The sequence below is a fragment of the Rhagoletis zephyria genome, unplaced genomic scaffold (genome assembly GCF_001687245.7).
Source record: "Rhagoletis zephyria isolate East Lansing unplaced genomic scaffold, Rhagoletis_zephyria_1.1 Rzeph_scaffold_01202, whole genome shotgun sequence".
In the NCBI taxonomy this organism is placed as follows: Eukaryota; Metazoa; Arthropoda; class Insecta; order Diptera; family Tephritidae; genus Rhagoletis; species Rhagoletis zephyria.
This window is the reverse complement of record NW_016158286.1, coordinates 59,168-75,045: the sequence shown is the minus strand read 5'-3', so window position 1 is coordinate 75,045 and position 15,878 is coordinate 59,168. Positions and strand designations below refer to the sequence as shown.

At 38.3% G+C, this 15,878-nt stretch overlaps 1 protein-coding gene across 1 annotated transcript in view; it reads left to right on the top strand.

The window, feature by feature from the left end:
* The first annotated feature begins 2,398 nt into the window (after positions 1-2,398).
* Positions 2,399-15,878, top strand: part of LOC108363142 (mucin-5AC) — a 33,193-nt gene continuing 19,713 nt past the window's right edge. The window contains exon 1 of the mRNA XM_017616417.1: positions 2,399-3,285. The gene's annotated coding sequence lies outside the window, so the exon portion shown is untranslated. The remainder of the gene's footprint in view (positions 3,286-15,878) is intronic.

Here is a 15,878-nt window from a genome sequence, read left to right as displayed (position 1 = left end):
GACTCAACTCGATTTGCAAAACGAGATAAAATAAATTTGTGGATTTAGAGAACGGCATTAAGTGTCGTTTATATTAATTTAAATGCTGAAAGAAGAAAAATTTCGTAAAATTATGTTGCCTGCTAAAGCTAATTCGCCTTAGCTGAGTTTTTTCTAATAGCAATTGACCCTCGGCAAACCCATGGAAGCATACCCGATCATCTTTTCGGCGGAAGTTTATTCCATTAGTCTGTGTGCAAAGATTCACCTACGTAAAAATTATCGTAGTGAGAAAATCGAATTATTGAGTGATAGCCAGGCTGAACTCAATGCGCTCTCATCATTTGAGGTCAAATCCCCCCTTGGCCCTTGAGTGCATTGTTAAGCTTAACGAAGATAAAGGAGTTGAGGGTAACGAGGATGCAGACCATCTAGCTAGAACAGCGGTCGCTTCGTCACCTATAGCAAATGGGCCTATTCTTGCGATCGGACCTAGCACAATCAATAAAGAGCTAGGGAAGGAGAGGAACAAACTCAGAGAACAATACTCGCGTAACACCATAGTCAACGCCCTGCTAAATGCTTACTAGGAGGCTACAAGCAGGGTTTACTCGCCAGAGCTCTTTCTTAGCCTCAGTTTTCATATGCCAGACCTGTGCTGTAAGCTGAACTTACAAACAAAAATAAACGAAGCTGGTAGATGGCTGATCGATTTGTCTATTAATTTGTGTGCATTAGCTATCTTTTCTGACAGCCAAGCGGCTATCAAAGCATTTAATTGTGACAAATCGACATTGAGTAATGCCATTGAATGTAGACAAACTCTAAATGAACTGGCAATGAGATGTGGCTTTCATATTGTATGGGTAACAGGCGATAAAAAAATACCGGGCAACTGTGTGGCCGACGAACTAGCAAGGAAAGGAACCTCGAAATGCGGGCATTCCGCTATTTTCCTCCAAACTCCGGCTAGAAAAAAAACTTTATCGAACTACGGAGCCCACTTGCAGTATAGCAAGGCCTGAGTTTGGCCTGAGTTGAATAAACGCAGATCTTGCCCTCTCCTGCGCTTGAAATTTGGGTTCTCACCGGGCACTGCCGAAAGGAAACCCACGCCATTAGAATGGGTACGCAGTCAAGCAATTAGGCTGCTGTGTTGTGGAGGAACTCGAAAGCGTAAGGCATTTCCTATCTCACTGCCCTGCATTGACGAGGTCTCGTCGACGCCCGTGCATCCACTATTATTTTGAATGTTTTGCTGAACTGAATTCGACTAGTATCTATGAGTCTCTAACTCTGTCCTTTTCCCGAGCTGGATGAGGACAGCCCAGATAACCTAACCTAACGTGTATTCGTCTGTGTTATCTCTGCATACATTTTCAGCAGTCGACTGCATCTTAAATGTTTGCATATCTGCAAATACTCTGTTCTTGTCGAAAGTGAAGCCAATAAATTGCACAATTCGCTCGAGCTATCAGCGGCATAACCGAGTTGACTAACTTCTAGTGAGAGTGCAAAAGTGAGAAGTCACAGCTAATAAATAATGGCACGCACAAGGCGCTCAACAAGTGCTAATGAAAAAAAAAAAACAAGTGGGGACAACAGCAATGACAAACAGCAATAAGCGTAGTAGTCAAGCAGAAACCAAAAAAACGCCAAATGCAGCAGTACATTAACGCGGCAACATAAACCCAACAATACCTACATGGGTAGCATAGAGAGGAGCCAACACCAAGGCAGCGACTAACGGAGTTACGGTCGCTGTCACTACGACACCACCGACATCGGTTTATCAGCGGCTCACACGCGCTGGCTTCAGCGCATGCGCGTTTTGTCGTTGTTAGGGGACGACATCAGCAATTGTAGTTGAGCTTATGTGATTTTGCCTGCCTGCCTGCTCACTGCCTACTACATGAATATCGATTTGCGATGGTCAAGTCACTGCCAGCGCTGATGGCAGTCGCGCAAAGCCGGCGTGAGACGCCTACATAAGCATAGTTAAATAAAAAAAGGAGACTTATTATCGCAGGCGCGCATGCGCAGCCAATGTTGATTTGGTCGTTGATCGCTGCTTTTTTGGTTGCGCTTCTGCTTTGCGGCTGCTTGCTGTTAGCGTACGCGCTGCACGCTTGCGCAACGCAGAGTTAACTTTTTGTTTCAGCGCTTCATTTGTTGTCACTGCCAACAGTTGCTCGTCGTCATCGTCGTCGTCGTCGTCGTCATCGTTCCCTGTTGCTACCACTTCAATTGCTAATCGTTGACGATGAGCTTGCTGTTGCCGCCATCGGCGCTGGATGCCACTTTGGCTTGCTGTTGGCTGCTTCTTCTTCGGCGCGTCGCTGCGTTGAGTTGCGCGATTTCGCGCGACAAGTTGCTGGTCGCGTGAGGAAGCACCGCGAAATCAGTTATCGAACGAACGTCGCATGAAACGGCTGCTTTAGCGGAAATTGCTCGCCAGGTGCTAAGACGAGAATCGCAACAATTAACTTTTAGAAAAAAATTAACGTGACTTAAAACGAACTGAATTTAGCAAATCAAGTGGAAAAATAAAAATCATTGTTTCATGTGAAATATCGCATAGAAAAAAGTAGTAATTATAAAAGTGCAGCAGCGGCAGGAGCGCTGCAGTAGAGGAAGACTATCTAACTCTTGATAGGCCAAATTAAAGCGCAAGCGTAAAAGCACTTGGAGTGTGACAATCTCAGCGACAGGCAAGCAAACGGTTAGACGTACGGACAGTCGTTCGCGCGTACGGCTCCTTTCACCTCCGGACTCCCGTCTGCGGGCTGGTTTGCCACAGACAGGCTCTATGTTGTAGCGTTGTGTCGGCTAACAGTTTTTCGGTGCGTTTGTACATAAAAAGCAACACAACAAGAGTGAAATTTTACTCAATGAATTGTCAACTAAAAATAAAAAAATCCATTCAAACATCAGCAATAATTTCACGCATTTGAGGCTGTGTGTAGTGCGTTTACTAAATATTACATCCATACACGTGTAAAAAAAAAAAAAAAACAAATAGAAAATAACAAAAAGTGGAAATAAAAATACAAAGGAATAAGGATCTGTTAAAGGTGTGTACGCTCTTTGGCTCAGCTAAATGTGTAAATACATAAACTTATACAAATACATTACTCGCGTGTAGATAATATTTAAGTGTTAAAAAATTATAAAAAAACAAAAAATCAAGAAATAAAAAGTTGATAATAAAATTGAGTCGTATTAAAGTGCAAAATCACCTGATAATACAAGGCTTACTTAAACAGTAAGCGCAGGAAAATCGTTTAGATACTTGGGCAGTTTATGGTAAGTGACGGTGAGCAGTGAAAATGTGCATAACAAAAGTGTTTCAGTGTGTAATAAATTATCTCAAATAGTGTAGGATCCGACAAAGGCACGACCTTCATCCATTTGTTTAATGAATGAAATCTATTTGGTATGAAATTTAACGTGTTAAGTAATAAATATTTTGCGAGTGGGTTGGCTGAAAATCCTAGTCAGGATATTTTTAATTAAATATTCAAAAATTATTACTATTTTTTTTTAATTTTTTACTCATTTGTTTAATGAACAAATTATATACCAATCGAAAGTATTAAGCCTATTGAATGTGAAAACGTTGGGTTGTCTATTTTTTCCCCCGGCCTACCATTCGGGTTGGCTGGTATGAACAGGTAGGTAATACTAGTAGTAGTTCTCACTCATCACACACATTCTATAGGCTTTATGCTTTCGATTGGCATATATGTAATTGATTCATTAATGAAATGAGTGCAAAATTAAAAAAAAATAATAATTTATGAATATTTAATAAAAATATCCTGGCCAGGATTTTTGCAGCCAACCCACCCCCGAAATATTTTCTAACACGTTAAATTTCATACAAAATAGATTTCATCCATTAAACAGATGGGTAAAGGCCGTGCCCTTGTCGTATCTCCTACTAAAATGAAAATAGAAAACAAATTTTGGTACATTTTTTTTTTTTTTTTTTTTAAAATCATATTCCCTTTTTGGGTTTGCACAAGATCGTTTAAAATGAATAAGAGATCATGTAATTTTTTTCGACAACGCGCTGAGGCGTATTTGAATAGTAAAAGCGGTCAATAGCGGGTCTGCTAAGATTCGCGAGAAAATCAAGATGACTTAAAGGCATGTAGGGATAGGTATGGAGAAACTATCTTCTGGGCATCACAATTGGCCATTGTCGCCTCACAATAATGTTGTATCACCTAACCTAACCTAATCTAGGGCTAGAGTGTCAGACACAAAACAACGTTGGTAGACAAAATCGCTCCTACGCTACTCTTCTATTGTGGCCTGCTTAAGCTAGTAGAAATGATCGTGTCATCTACTAAGTATATGTAGATACAGTGTGTGTGTGATTTCGTGTCCCACATAACAGTTTTAGTGAGCGGATTAGTTAAAGTATTTTCATACATAAATACATATATCGCCTGCCATCTAATGTATGTATGTAATCGTTAATGATCTCACACTTCTGCTTGACTAAAAGAGGGTTTACATAGAGTGGGCTGCAAAAACTTCTACATGTGTATATCGTGCCGTTGATTGTGTCCAATCTTCACTAGTTATGTCGCTTAGTGGTACATCCTCAGGGTTTGAAGAGTGCCCAGGCTGACGTTTATACCGAACGCTGAAAAAAGCTCTCACATCCTGGATTGCTCCAGGATTGGATGCCAGGATTGCTCGCGATCGCCTTCCGGGAGCTCAGCCTGCATACAGGATGCCTTTCTCGAAATTTATTCGGCCTTTAACAATGTACTACCGGGGGCAATCGTCAGATGCCTGAGATATCGCATAATCAGTGGCAGATTAGTCGCGGCGGAGTGGGGTGTCTTCTCACCTTGCTAGAGAAGTTGGTACGTAGCGATGGCCAATTTATTGCCTATGCAGATGAGCTGGTACTTTTAGTGAGGGGTAAACTTTTAGATACCCTATACGACTTAACCAGAGATACTTGAATGTGGTAACTAAATGATCTGTGCGAACGGCGGACTTGCTGTAAATCCTAGTAAAGTGGAACTCGTTTTTTGCACTAGGAGATTTAAGGTACCCCACGCTACTCCTCCCTCCTTTGGAGGCATTCACCTGGCTCAAGTACTTGGGTTTGATTCTAGAGAGGAAGCTTTCGTGGCAGCGTAATATCGAGGAGAGAACAAGGAAGCCTTCAATACCTCTTTACAGTGGCAGAGGGGCAATATTTAAGAGATGGGGTCTTTTTCCAAAATCTTTCTATCCTGGCTTTGTGAAACCATAGTCAAGCCCATTATGTTTTATGGATTTCTCGCTTGGTGCAATATACTGGAGAATTTTACGCTAGTTAACAGACTGGAGCGAGTCCAATGAGCTGTCCTCATTCGAATTAGTGGGACCCTTAGGACCACTCCCACCGTGGCCCCTAATCTCTAACTTAACATAGCGCCTGTCAATATCGCAAGTAATGCAGCTGCAGCCAGGCTTAGCGGCACCTGTTTTCTAATGAACTTGGGATCTACTAATAGAGGTGGACTTCGATTTCATTTACACGGATGGGTCGAAGCTTACCGAAGGGTCGGTGGAGTAGTATTTTTCAAGAGGATCTTCATCAATCTTTAGTTCACGCTTTCAGACCAATGTAGTGTTGTTCAGGCGGAGGTTGCTGCTATGTATTAAGGAAGCTGTCCATTGATTGCTATTGTGCGCCATGGCACTTTGAAGCCAGTATCACCAAGAAAAGAGAGTATGGAAGCTCGCCTGCAAAGCTTCGACCCATCCGTGTAGAAGTTCACCGTTGTCTGCTTCAAAATTTTGCCTACCGTCCACTTATCCATAGCGGGGATGATGTGAGTAGAGAAAGAGCTTATTGGGGTCAGTCCAGCTACACAGAAATCTGCGCTATATGGGAAAAAGTAAGACACCAAAAATACCTACTAACGTGTCCAAATCCTGCGTCAGTTGTTCTACTTTTTTACCTTACAAAATATCTTTTCTCTATAAATTGATAAATGAAAATAAATCATAACCCATGTGCCGAGATGGCACATTTCTCGGTCGCTCTTTTTCAAAACCTGCAGTGGAAATCTGACAATCGCTACGCTAAGTTTTTGTCGCCAAATTTCTCTAAACCAAAAGCAGTAGGTGGCGCCCAAAAGTATACAATATGACAGTATAAGAGGCATGCAAATAGATGTTGCATGTTGTTAGGCGCGCCTGCTATTCTTGAATAGTACTAGCGAATATTGGAGTCCGGCTGCTGTTTCGCTTTTAGTAATTAATTTATAAACAATTTAATTAAGTTATTAATCATTGACGAAACACATTTGCCACCATGTAGGGTCGGTGCAATTAATTAAAAATAAAAGTCAAACGCAAGAATAAATCGTCTAATCTCCAAACAGATATCTAAACGCTCTCGCGTACGTAAATACTTAGTTGATTGCCACTCACTTGATTCACTTCACATACCGTTGTCAATGTGATTAACATTAGTTTCACTTAGGCGCCAAAGACTTTGGCATCAAACAGAGAGGCAAATCAACAGTTTGACTGACAGACCAACAGACGGCAATATAGGCAGATGACTGCCACCAACTAAGCTGAAGAGCAAAACAAATGTGGACAATTCAGCATTTAGCGTGAATTTTATGCATTTTATTGAAGCGAGGAAGCGTCGTCGTTGCAATCGCAACAATAAAACCAACAACAACAACCAGAAAAGATGAAGAAGTAGCAAAGCAATAACATGCACTAGCTATAAAACAACAACAATTAAGCAAACAAGCACTGCAGCAACGGTAGCAACACTAATGCCTGCGATTTAAGTGCAATGCAGCTAAATGTAGATAATTAAGTGCATAGGTGTGCGTGTTTGTGTGCGTCTGCCGCAGCGATCACCACTAGCAGAAGTTGTAGCACCAGCGCCAGCGCCAGCACCGCCACTCCCTTTACAGTAGCGAAATGTGTTATGTGTTAACTTCTTTCACTTAAAGTGAAGATGACATTCTTCAAATGAAATTAGCTACCGTCAACAGTTGGTCAATTGCCGCTAACCACTGTTATTTTATGTATGTATTTACTTTTGCTATTGCTATTCGCAATGTATTTATTGTTGTTCTTGTTATGGCTTTAAATGCTATCATTATGGCTGCTCCAACATTGCACTTGCACTTTATTTGAATTGCTGCTGTGCGGCTAAAACGACTCGTGCGCTTTTCATGTGGTGGATATTTTACTGATTTTTCTAGCTATTGCCTTTTGCTTTTATGCTTTCAATTTACACTATTTGTTTTATATATTTATATATTTTGTTTTGCTTCATATTTTTTAACCGACTTCAAAAAAGGAGGAGGTCATCAATTCGTCGGAATGTTTTTTTTTTTTATTTTATGTACAGTGACGAACAAAAGTATTAGCACAGTGAATTTTTCGCACTATATGTAAAGTCTTTTATTCTAATTTATTTTCATTGTCGATATTTCGACCTCAATCTCAATCAATCAAATTTATTTTCGATAATTTTATTTTTTTTTATTTAGTTCATACTACACCAAAAAAACATAAAAATAAAATCTCTCATCCCTGTGTAAAACTCAGTAAAATTCAATGAATTCGCATACTAATTTGCAACTTTCTATTTATTATGCAAGTTTGAAGTTGCTAGAAAATCGCGTTGATTTTTGGCAATATTTTTTCATGCAGATTCTTCCATGCAAAGTATGTGCGACAATTATTTTTGTGTGGAGAAAATGAGCAACACCTTACATTAAAAAATTGTCAAACATCAATGCGATTTCCCAGCAACTTCAAACTTGCACTTTTTTAAATTAAAATTGAATGGGCTATAAAACTGCATACCTAATTTTTCTAAAAAATCTGAATAGAAAGCTGCAAATTAGTATGCAAATGTATTGAATTTTCCAGAGTTTTGAACAGAGTATAGAAAATTTATTCTTCTGTCATTTGGTGTATTATGAACTATATTTTTATAAAATATTATCGAAATAAATTTGAAAAAAACTTTGCTTATATTGGTAAAAATTTACATATATACGAGAATTAAAGTTGGTTTTGTTTTTTGCTTAAAAAATACTTCTTTACAAATTCATATCGCTAAAGTTTTATTAGCACATAAATGAACTCCAGGAGAGCCTTTTCATAGCCCCAAAATGCTACGCAGATTACTAATAATCCGCCATTAAAATTCCTTTTAAACCAAAACGGAGAACAGTTTGGCAGATAATGACAATAAGGGAAAAGGTCCACAGGATCATGAACATTAGCAGGTCAGATGAAGACACTGACTTATTTTCACTGTGCCATATTTTAACGACAAAATTTGTTGACATTTTTTTTGGCCATCTAAGCATAATTTATGTGCGAGAGATGGTATTTTCCAGGATAGTAGTCAAGAGTTCTAGCTAAGCCTAAGTGGAAGGTTCTATCACATTTTGCTTCTTTGCTAGAGCTTCTCAAATATTACAAAGACCCGTTTTTTTGACACCTTGGCCCCGTTTTTCTCAAAATCTGGACCTGATAAAAAGTTTTATACTTACGGTTGCGTAAAAGTCTATTAAAAATAGCTTTAACATTTGCCGCATCAAAATCAGTGTTGGTTGCCCTGCGTAATTAGCAATACAGAAGCAGAACCACATTACTTATAAGGACTGCGCTAAATAAAATTGCCCGCTACAAAAATTGTGATATGTTTTGAACCAGTTGTCAGTGTCAGATTTTCAAAAAACAAAACCATTTTATTTTTTGAAGTAAAGAAACAAGAGTTGTAATTTTTTAATAAGAGGTTTTAGTTTTTTCTGGAACGCCGCGAATTAGCCTTTTTGTAGTAGTGTATAACACCGTCACAGCTGCTAAAGCCCTTTTTCCTTTAAGGACTGCACATTTTTTGTGACCTTCATTTCGCTTTCAAGTAGCGCCAATTTTTTCTCATTCGGTCTTAGTTTGGAACAGTTTGGTGGATTGACTTCTTTTGGAACTAAATTTGCGTTATTCCCTTAAGCAACTCTGCATGTGCTGTAATGACAAGTAGCGAGGTCAAACCACAACCAAGTGGATACTTCATGTAAACGTAGGAGATGATATATACCACTGTTGGCAAACTAGAATCTCATTGGAAATTTCACTTTTGTTCTCAAGTTTTCAGTTGCATTTCCTAGAGAATCCGCTAAAACGTACTCTCGTCACTTTTCTGCAAAAAAAAATATTTCAGAAATTTTACTTGTTCTTTTGCGGTATCCTTCTTGACAGAGTATTTTACTAAAACTTTTTTTCACCTTGTAAATCTTGCATTTTGTGTTCTAATTTAGTTCTATGCAAAACTGATGTAAGAAGTAACCCTTTCTCAACAATTTCCTTCCTGAAATGTTCGGATTCTTGCCTAGTGTAGTCACAATTTCCTTTGCCTTTTCAGGATCATGTAGCTCTCCTATTTACCCCGGTATAAGCTGTTGGGGAGGTACATCTTATAGTAGAATCCAGCAGCTTCTAACTATTCAAAAATGTGTCATAAGGAAAATATCGAATGCAAATCGTCTTCATCACACCATCGACCTGTTTAGAAACCTGAAAATTCTTCCCGTAAAGCATATGTACTACTACAAGGCTTTAAAGATATTTTTCGTTCGCTGTGGTTATTTGCATAGCCTGATCTCGGATAGCTACAATTTAAGGCAAAACTCACACGGACTTGTTTATGTTCCCACATCTCGCACAACTCACTTCAGTAACTTCTTCAGTATTGTTTCTTGCAAGGCTTTCAATGCGCTACCTGGTTCTATACGAGTCATTAGAAATTTGCGTACATTTTTATTAAAGGTTAAATCATTTTTATTAGAACAATCACACGACGACATCAAAATTTTGCTGAACCCTACAACTTAGTAAACTTGAACTAAATATGTAATCTCATGAGCATGTACACCGCTTTTTCATAAACCAACTTAATTAAATTTAAATTTATCTTACAATGTATAGTTTATTCTGAATTTCACCCCACACACTTTTGTTAATGTGCATTAAATTCCTCTTGAGACGGCATTCGATACTAAAATATTAATACTTTTTACAGAATGCCTTACTTTTTCTTTCTTTTAATATTTTATTATAATTTATGTTAAGTTAATATTGTAATTTACATACATATGTTTATTTTGAAAGAAAAAAATCAATCAATCAATCAATTCAAGAGTGTTTTTTGAAAATGATATTCCAAGTTACGTATCAAGGAGGAAACTCCTTGGCTTACAATCTCTAGCGGACAGAAGGTCGTATCTGTCGCTGCTATTTGCTTACAATGTTTTATCTGGCAATATTGATTGCCCAGAAATATTTGTTCTTTTTCGAGTACAAGAATCTAATATAAATCTCAGAAATCCCAGAAAGTTTATTGAGGGTTCACATAAGTCGCTTTACTCTTATAACGAGCCGATAGCCAGAATCATTCGCCTTTGTAACACATTCGCTCCGCAAATTAATTTTAATGTTAGCCTTTCTTGTTTTAAGTTAAGCCTTTTTGCACTGTTTAATTAAATATCAAAACATGATCATAGTCTGTAAGAAATTCTGTTTCGATGACTGAAATAAATAAATAAATAAATAAATTCTTTCGAGCAATGCGTCGGTCGATAGGTACATACTAAGTATGTATGTAGATATGTATGTATAAACGTGTGTATGTAAATTAAAGTTACTTTTGTAGTTGTTTTTCGCACAGAAGTGCTTTTTCACAATAAATAATATTTAGTTTTTTTGCTTTTCCAAAGCATCATTGTGATTTATTGTGACGTCGTGGACGTAACGAAGTTCGTGCCCTAAGTCTTTCATTATACTATAGTACTAATTGCCGCCACTTTAACTATTTATAAATGTTTGTATGTAAGTACATGTATATGTACTTAAGTTCGCTTATGGTGTATGTTTAGTAAAATAATCTATCAAGATTTTAGTGCCAACGTGCACGATTTCCGTAATGTCTCATACTACACCCGTATTTTTTTCTTCAGATTTACTTACAACTAGGGATGAATCGATACAAGTAAATCCAAGTACATACTCGATACTATTCTCAATTTACCAATTATTTTTTTACTCGATACTTTTTACTGCAATCCAAGTAAGTATCGAAAAAAAGTACTGATATCGGAGGCGCAAAACTTATAAATTCTTTAGCAACCCTATTATTGGCGTCCTACCAAATGTGGTTTAGACTGTTCTGCTTAGACAGATCTCTTGCAGAGATCGGCGGCAGTCCAGCACAATTTTTTATTTAAATGTGACGGAACTCGCAGCTTTAATTGCTGCCTGGCTGTCACTAAATCAATCAGGGCTATCCATCGTAGAAAATCTACGAACTCGAATGGAAGGGGTTCTGACAGCCCATTGTTCGATGAGTATTCACGCGGAAATATTAGGAATTTCCCTTTGGCATCAGCTGTAAAGGGATTATGAGGTGGAATTATCTCTGGTCTTTATATTAGACTGCCCATCGTTCGCGAGGCACAGCGAGGAACTAACCCTGAAGAGTTGTAAGGTTTCGAAATTAGCCGCACGAGTAATTTCGTATCCGGCTCATGGCGTTTCGGCGACTAAATTATTGGTCTCCGTTCAATATATATATATATATAAAATAAAATATATATATATTCGTGAAGGGTTCAACCCAGCCTAGTACTTATGTATTTACATACATATATATTTAAGTTCGCTCACATGCTGTGTGCCACTTTAATGCGAACAAACCATGCTGCGACTGGTCTGCAGTTGAAGACAAATCTATGCTGACCTAAAAAAAAACAAACAACAGCGTACCAGGAACATGATGAGTAGCGGTGGCGGCCCATCGAATTATTTGGGAAACGATGAGCTAAAAATGAAATGTTTGCCGTGACCATTTTCACTTTCAACCAGAAAAAATTACAACAGCAATGAGTCAAATAAAAAAAAAAGAAGAAGACGAAAGAATCATGCGTGTGGCGCTAGGAGCACAAAGGTATGAGTGCCCTGTCGGAAAAAATCGAAACTATGGAACAGGCTCGTGTCGCAAATTTTCTGGCTAGTGACAGTAAATCTGACAAATTTTTACAGACGGATGCATAATGGACACCGGAACAGGATTCGGTGTCTTCTTTCATTAGCTCTTATTAGGAGAATCTCACAGACTTCCAGACTTCTTAGCTAAGTATGCTGACGTAAGATGCCCCCTCTAAACTCTGCGATAGTCCTATCTCTAGACTGGCCATTTTCCCTTTAAAGCAATATTTCATTGGGTGCCTACAAAATATTTTAAGCGATTAACTAGCCATTGGTGTAGTTTAAAATGTTTTTTTAATACAAACTTAATGCAAATATAAAAAAATTTCAAGGGAAACCTATTAATTTTATTGAATTGTTAATTAAAATGCAAACTTTCTAAAGTCACTTAAATTATTTTAATAAAATTCCACAGAAGTATGCTGGATCCCCCAATGAAGTAGATTTTCGTGAACTAAGAAGCAGACGGATGTGTGAAGAAAAGTTTTCAGACAGCGGGTTCAAACATAAAAGCATCGAATAAATATAATATGAAAAAAATTCTTAACAGTCCAGCGACTCATTTTAAATTCAATAAATTTTCCTGCAAGGCGCATATAAAACTGCCACACATACATTCGCATTACTGAATGCCGCCGCCGCAATAATCGCTGCAATGCGCGCTCACTGTTCGCCCTAAGGATATGCGGGCCATACTTGATCTTGATTAAAAATTCAAAATAAATATACAAAAAAAGGACAGACAGCAAAATAAGAAGGCTGAAAAATTGAAAAGTGAATTTATAAAGCAACACCGACGAAAATTTCGCATAAAACCACACACAATGTGGGTGAGAAAAAAATTTAAACGCCACTAACTAAAAAATCAAAAAATAAAAATAAACAAAATTAAAAAGCGAGTATCGCCAAAAGTAAAAACGCAAACAAAAAAACGTTTAAAGCATAGCAGGAAACAGAATGAATTGTTCGCTGAAATGACTTGACAGCATAACCACAGCAGCCCACCTGTATAACAAATGAAGTGCACGAATTGTAGATGAATGAGCGCCAGCGACATAAAGATGCCGTACTGTTATAACCCAGCAAACCGAAAGGAATTTTCGCGTATCGGCAGCATTGTAGGACATCAATTTTTCTCGGTCAGAGAAGTTGTCTCGAAGAGGTCGTATCCACATTGTGCGAAGCCAAATGTTGCTCCCAACAAAAAAGAAAAATTGATTGATACGTCCTACTAGGTTCTACCCTCCGGCTTTGGACCACTCGTTATATATCCCATCGGTCATGCTGGTCTTGTTTTTTAGCGATCACTGCTATCATTTCGTTTAGGTTGAGTGGAAAGACAAGATCTGCATCTTTTAAGTTCATTCTTCTTGCTAAAGAGCATCAGTAATTGTGATTTATATATATAGTATTGTGATAGTTAATTATTATATTTCGGGATCTTCGGAACTACTTAGGGATCTTCGAGACTACTTCGAGATTTTCGGGATTCTCGGGACTGTTTTGTTATTTTCGAGACGGCTTTCGAGATTTTTAGGATTCTAGGTACTATTTCGATTTCTTTGAGACTTAATAGTATGTATATATATAACGAAAGTTCTGAAATAGTCCCTAAAATCAGGTAGTAATCCAAAAAGTCCCAAAGTAGTCCCGAAGAACCCATATATAGTCTCCAGAATCCCCAAAGTCACAAAAATACCGGAAATTTCCGTATAGTCCGGAGAATCCTGAAAAACCTGGAAATCTCGAAGTAGTCTCGAAAATTCCGAAATAGTCGAAAAACAAATAAATAAATTTTTTTTATAAATGTTATTGTGGCTTAACATTTTATTTTTAATATTTTTTACTTTTTACTTGGTTCACAATCAAATCAAAAATAAAAATAATTTTTTATTTTGTTGACGAATCAAATCACAAATAAAGTCGAAAAAACCGAAAACGTAATGAGGGGACCAATAACAAATCGTTAGTACTAAAAAAATTTTATATAAACAATTTGATATTATTACTGAAAGTATCCTGAAGAGAAACAGAGTTTTCCTATCGAAACATATTGATTTTCAAGAATTCCATACCATTTCTACGAAAAGTAATTTTTCAAAAGTTGGTTTAACAGACACAGGATTCATAGGCGCCTTCCTTACCTATCCCAAAATACTTCACACATTCATCGCCATTAGTCATGGTGGTTAACTGACTCACTCATTCCAAACATTTTCGAAACTCAAATCTACAAATGGTTTATTGGTCAAAATACAATAAACTTCGCATAAAACTCCAGTGACGGAAGAATAAGCTGACCAATGAATACCGTGAGTGCAGTCACCACCAACGGCGAAATGCTACATACAAATGTACATCTGCCTTTCATTGCGAAGATGCTTGCGGTAGCTTTTAAGTCGAATTCGCATAATTTTTCTTTTTTTTCTTTCTTCGTTCCTTTCTTTATGATGTACTCAATGGACAAACCAACCAAATGCCTATTTGCGCTTCTTTAGTTTCATTCCCAGCATTAGCTCTTCTTGGCCGCCAACAACATCAACTACAACAACTTGCTTACATGCATGCGGTACAACTGATTATAATATTTACTTACAATTTTTCGCAATAAACGAATGAGAAAATCAAAATGAGATACGCATCTTCTGCAATAAACCGTGTGTGGCGCGAACTCAGTCAAACTATGTATATGTACATGTGTATGTATGTATATGATTGCGCTTATACACGGATCAGCCTCCGTACCAGCCTTCCGTTGCTTGTCTACCCTTTCATGCAGCTTCCTCCTGCTGCTCTTTCGCTGCTCCTCCTACAGGGCAATTTACGGTATCGTAATAAATTTTAATAAAGTTGTCATACATGTGGATCCTGACAAGAATTGCAACAAAAAAACTGTATACATACGTTACCGATAAGCGTGCAGATTCACCAAGTTCACATACATACGCACACAAATACAAATTCACATCTGCAGCGTACCAGTAATTCAAAATAAGTATCATTTTCTCAAACGAGTCCATGACTTTGGCTGCTCACTTTATCGATATGTAAGACTTTGTCCGTGACATCTGAATAAAAAGTGGGCAGTTCCTTCTGTGTTTGTGTGTGTGTGTATGTGAGCGACAACGTGTGGTGCTCTACCGTGACGCGCGGCTTGGCGCCACATGGCGCTTTTGCCAAACGCGTGCACGTTCGGCAAAGTTGTAAAGATGTAATCAATTTAAAATACGCTTTTATGCGAGTGCCAGTGAAAGAAATTGCGCAATCTCTTTGTTGGGAGTGTTGTTGGCGGAAATAGAGCGTAGCCTAAAAATTGGCAAGGGTGAGCATCAAATATGAAATCCCCGGGGGTTTTCGGGGGTTCAACTACGTGTCACTCAGTGGCGGACCCACGGGGGGTGTTTTAATATGGCGCATTTGTATGTATAATATGGCGTCTATGTATTAAAACCCCCCCGTGGGGTCCGCTACTGACTGAGACGAAGTTTAACCCCCAAAANTGTTTTAATATGGCGCATTTGTATGTATAATATGGCGTCTATGTATTAAACCCCCCCCGTGGGGTCCGCTACTGACTGAGACGAAGTTTAACCCCCAAACCCCCCCGCTGGATCCACCACTGCTAACAGGGCATCCTTTGCTAGAAGCGCAGTTGCGTTGAAATTGGGTTTCATAGAGGACAAAAAGTGTAGGAAGCGTACAAGGAACGATCATTCAATACACTCAAAAGCTATACCAGCATGATTTCCGTCGTATCCTTTTCAGAGGTAGCGACACCCTATAAAAGGAATAAGTCCGAACATTTTCAGGTCAAAATTTCAGCAAGTTGCGACTGTATGGCCTTTCAATTTTAT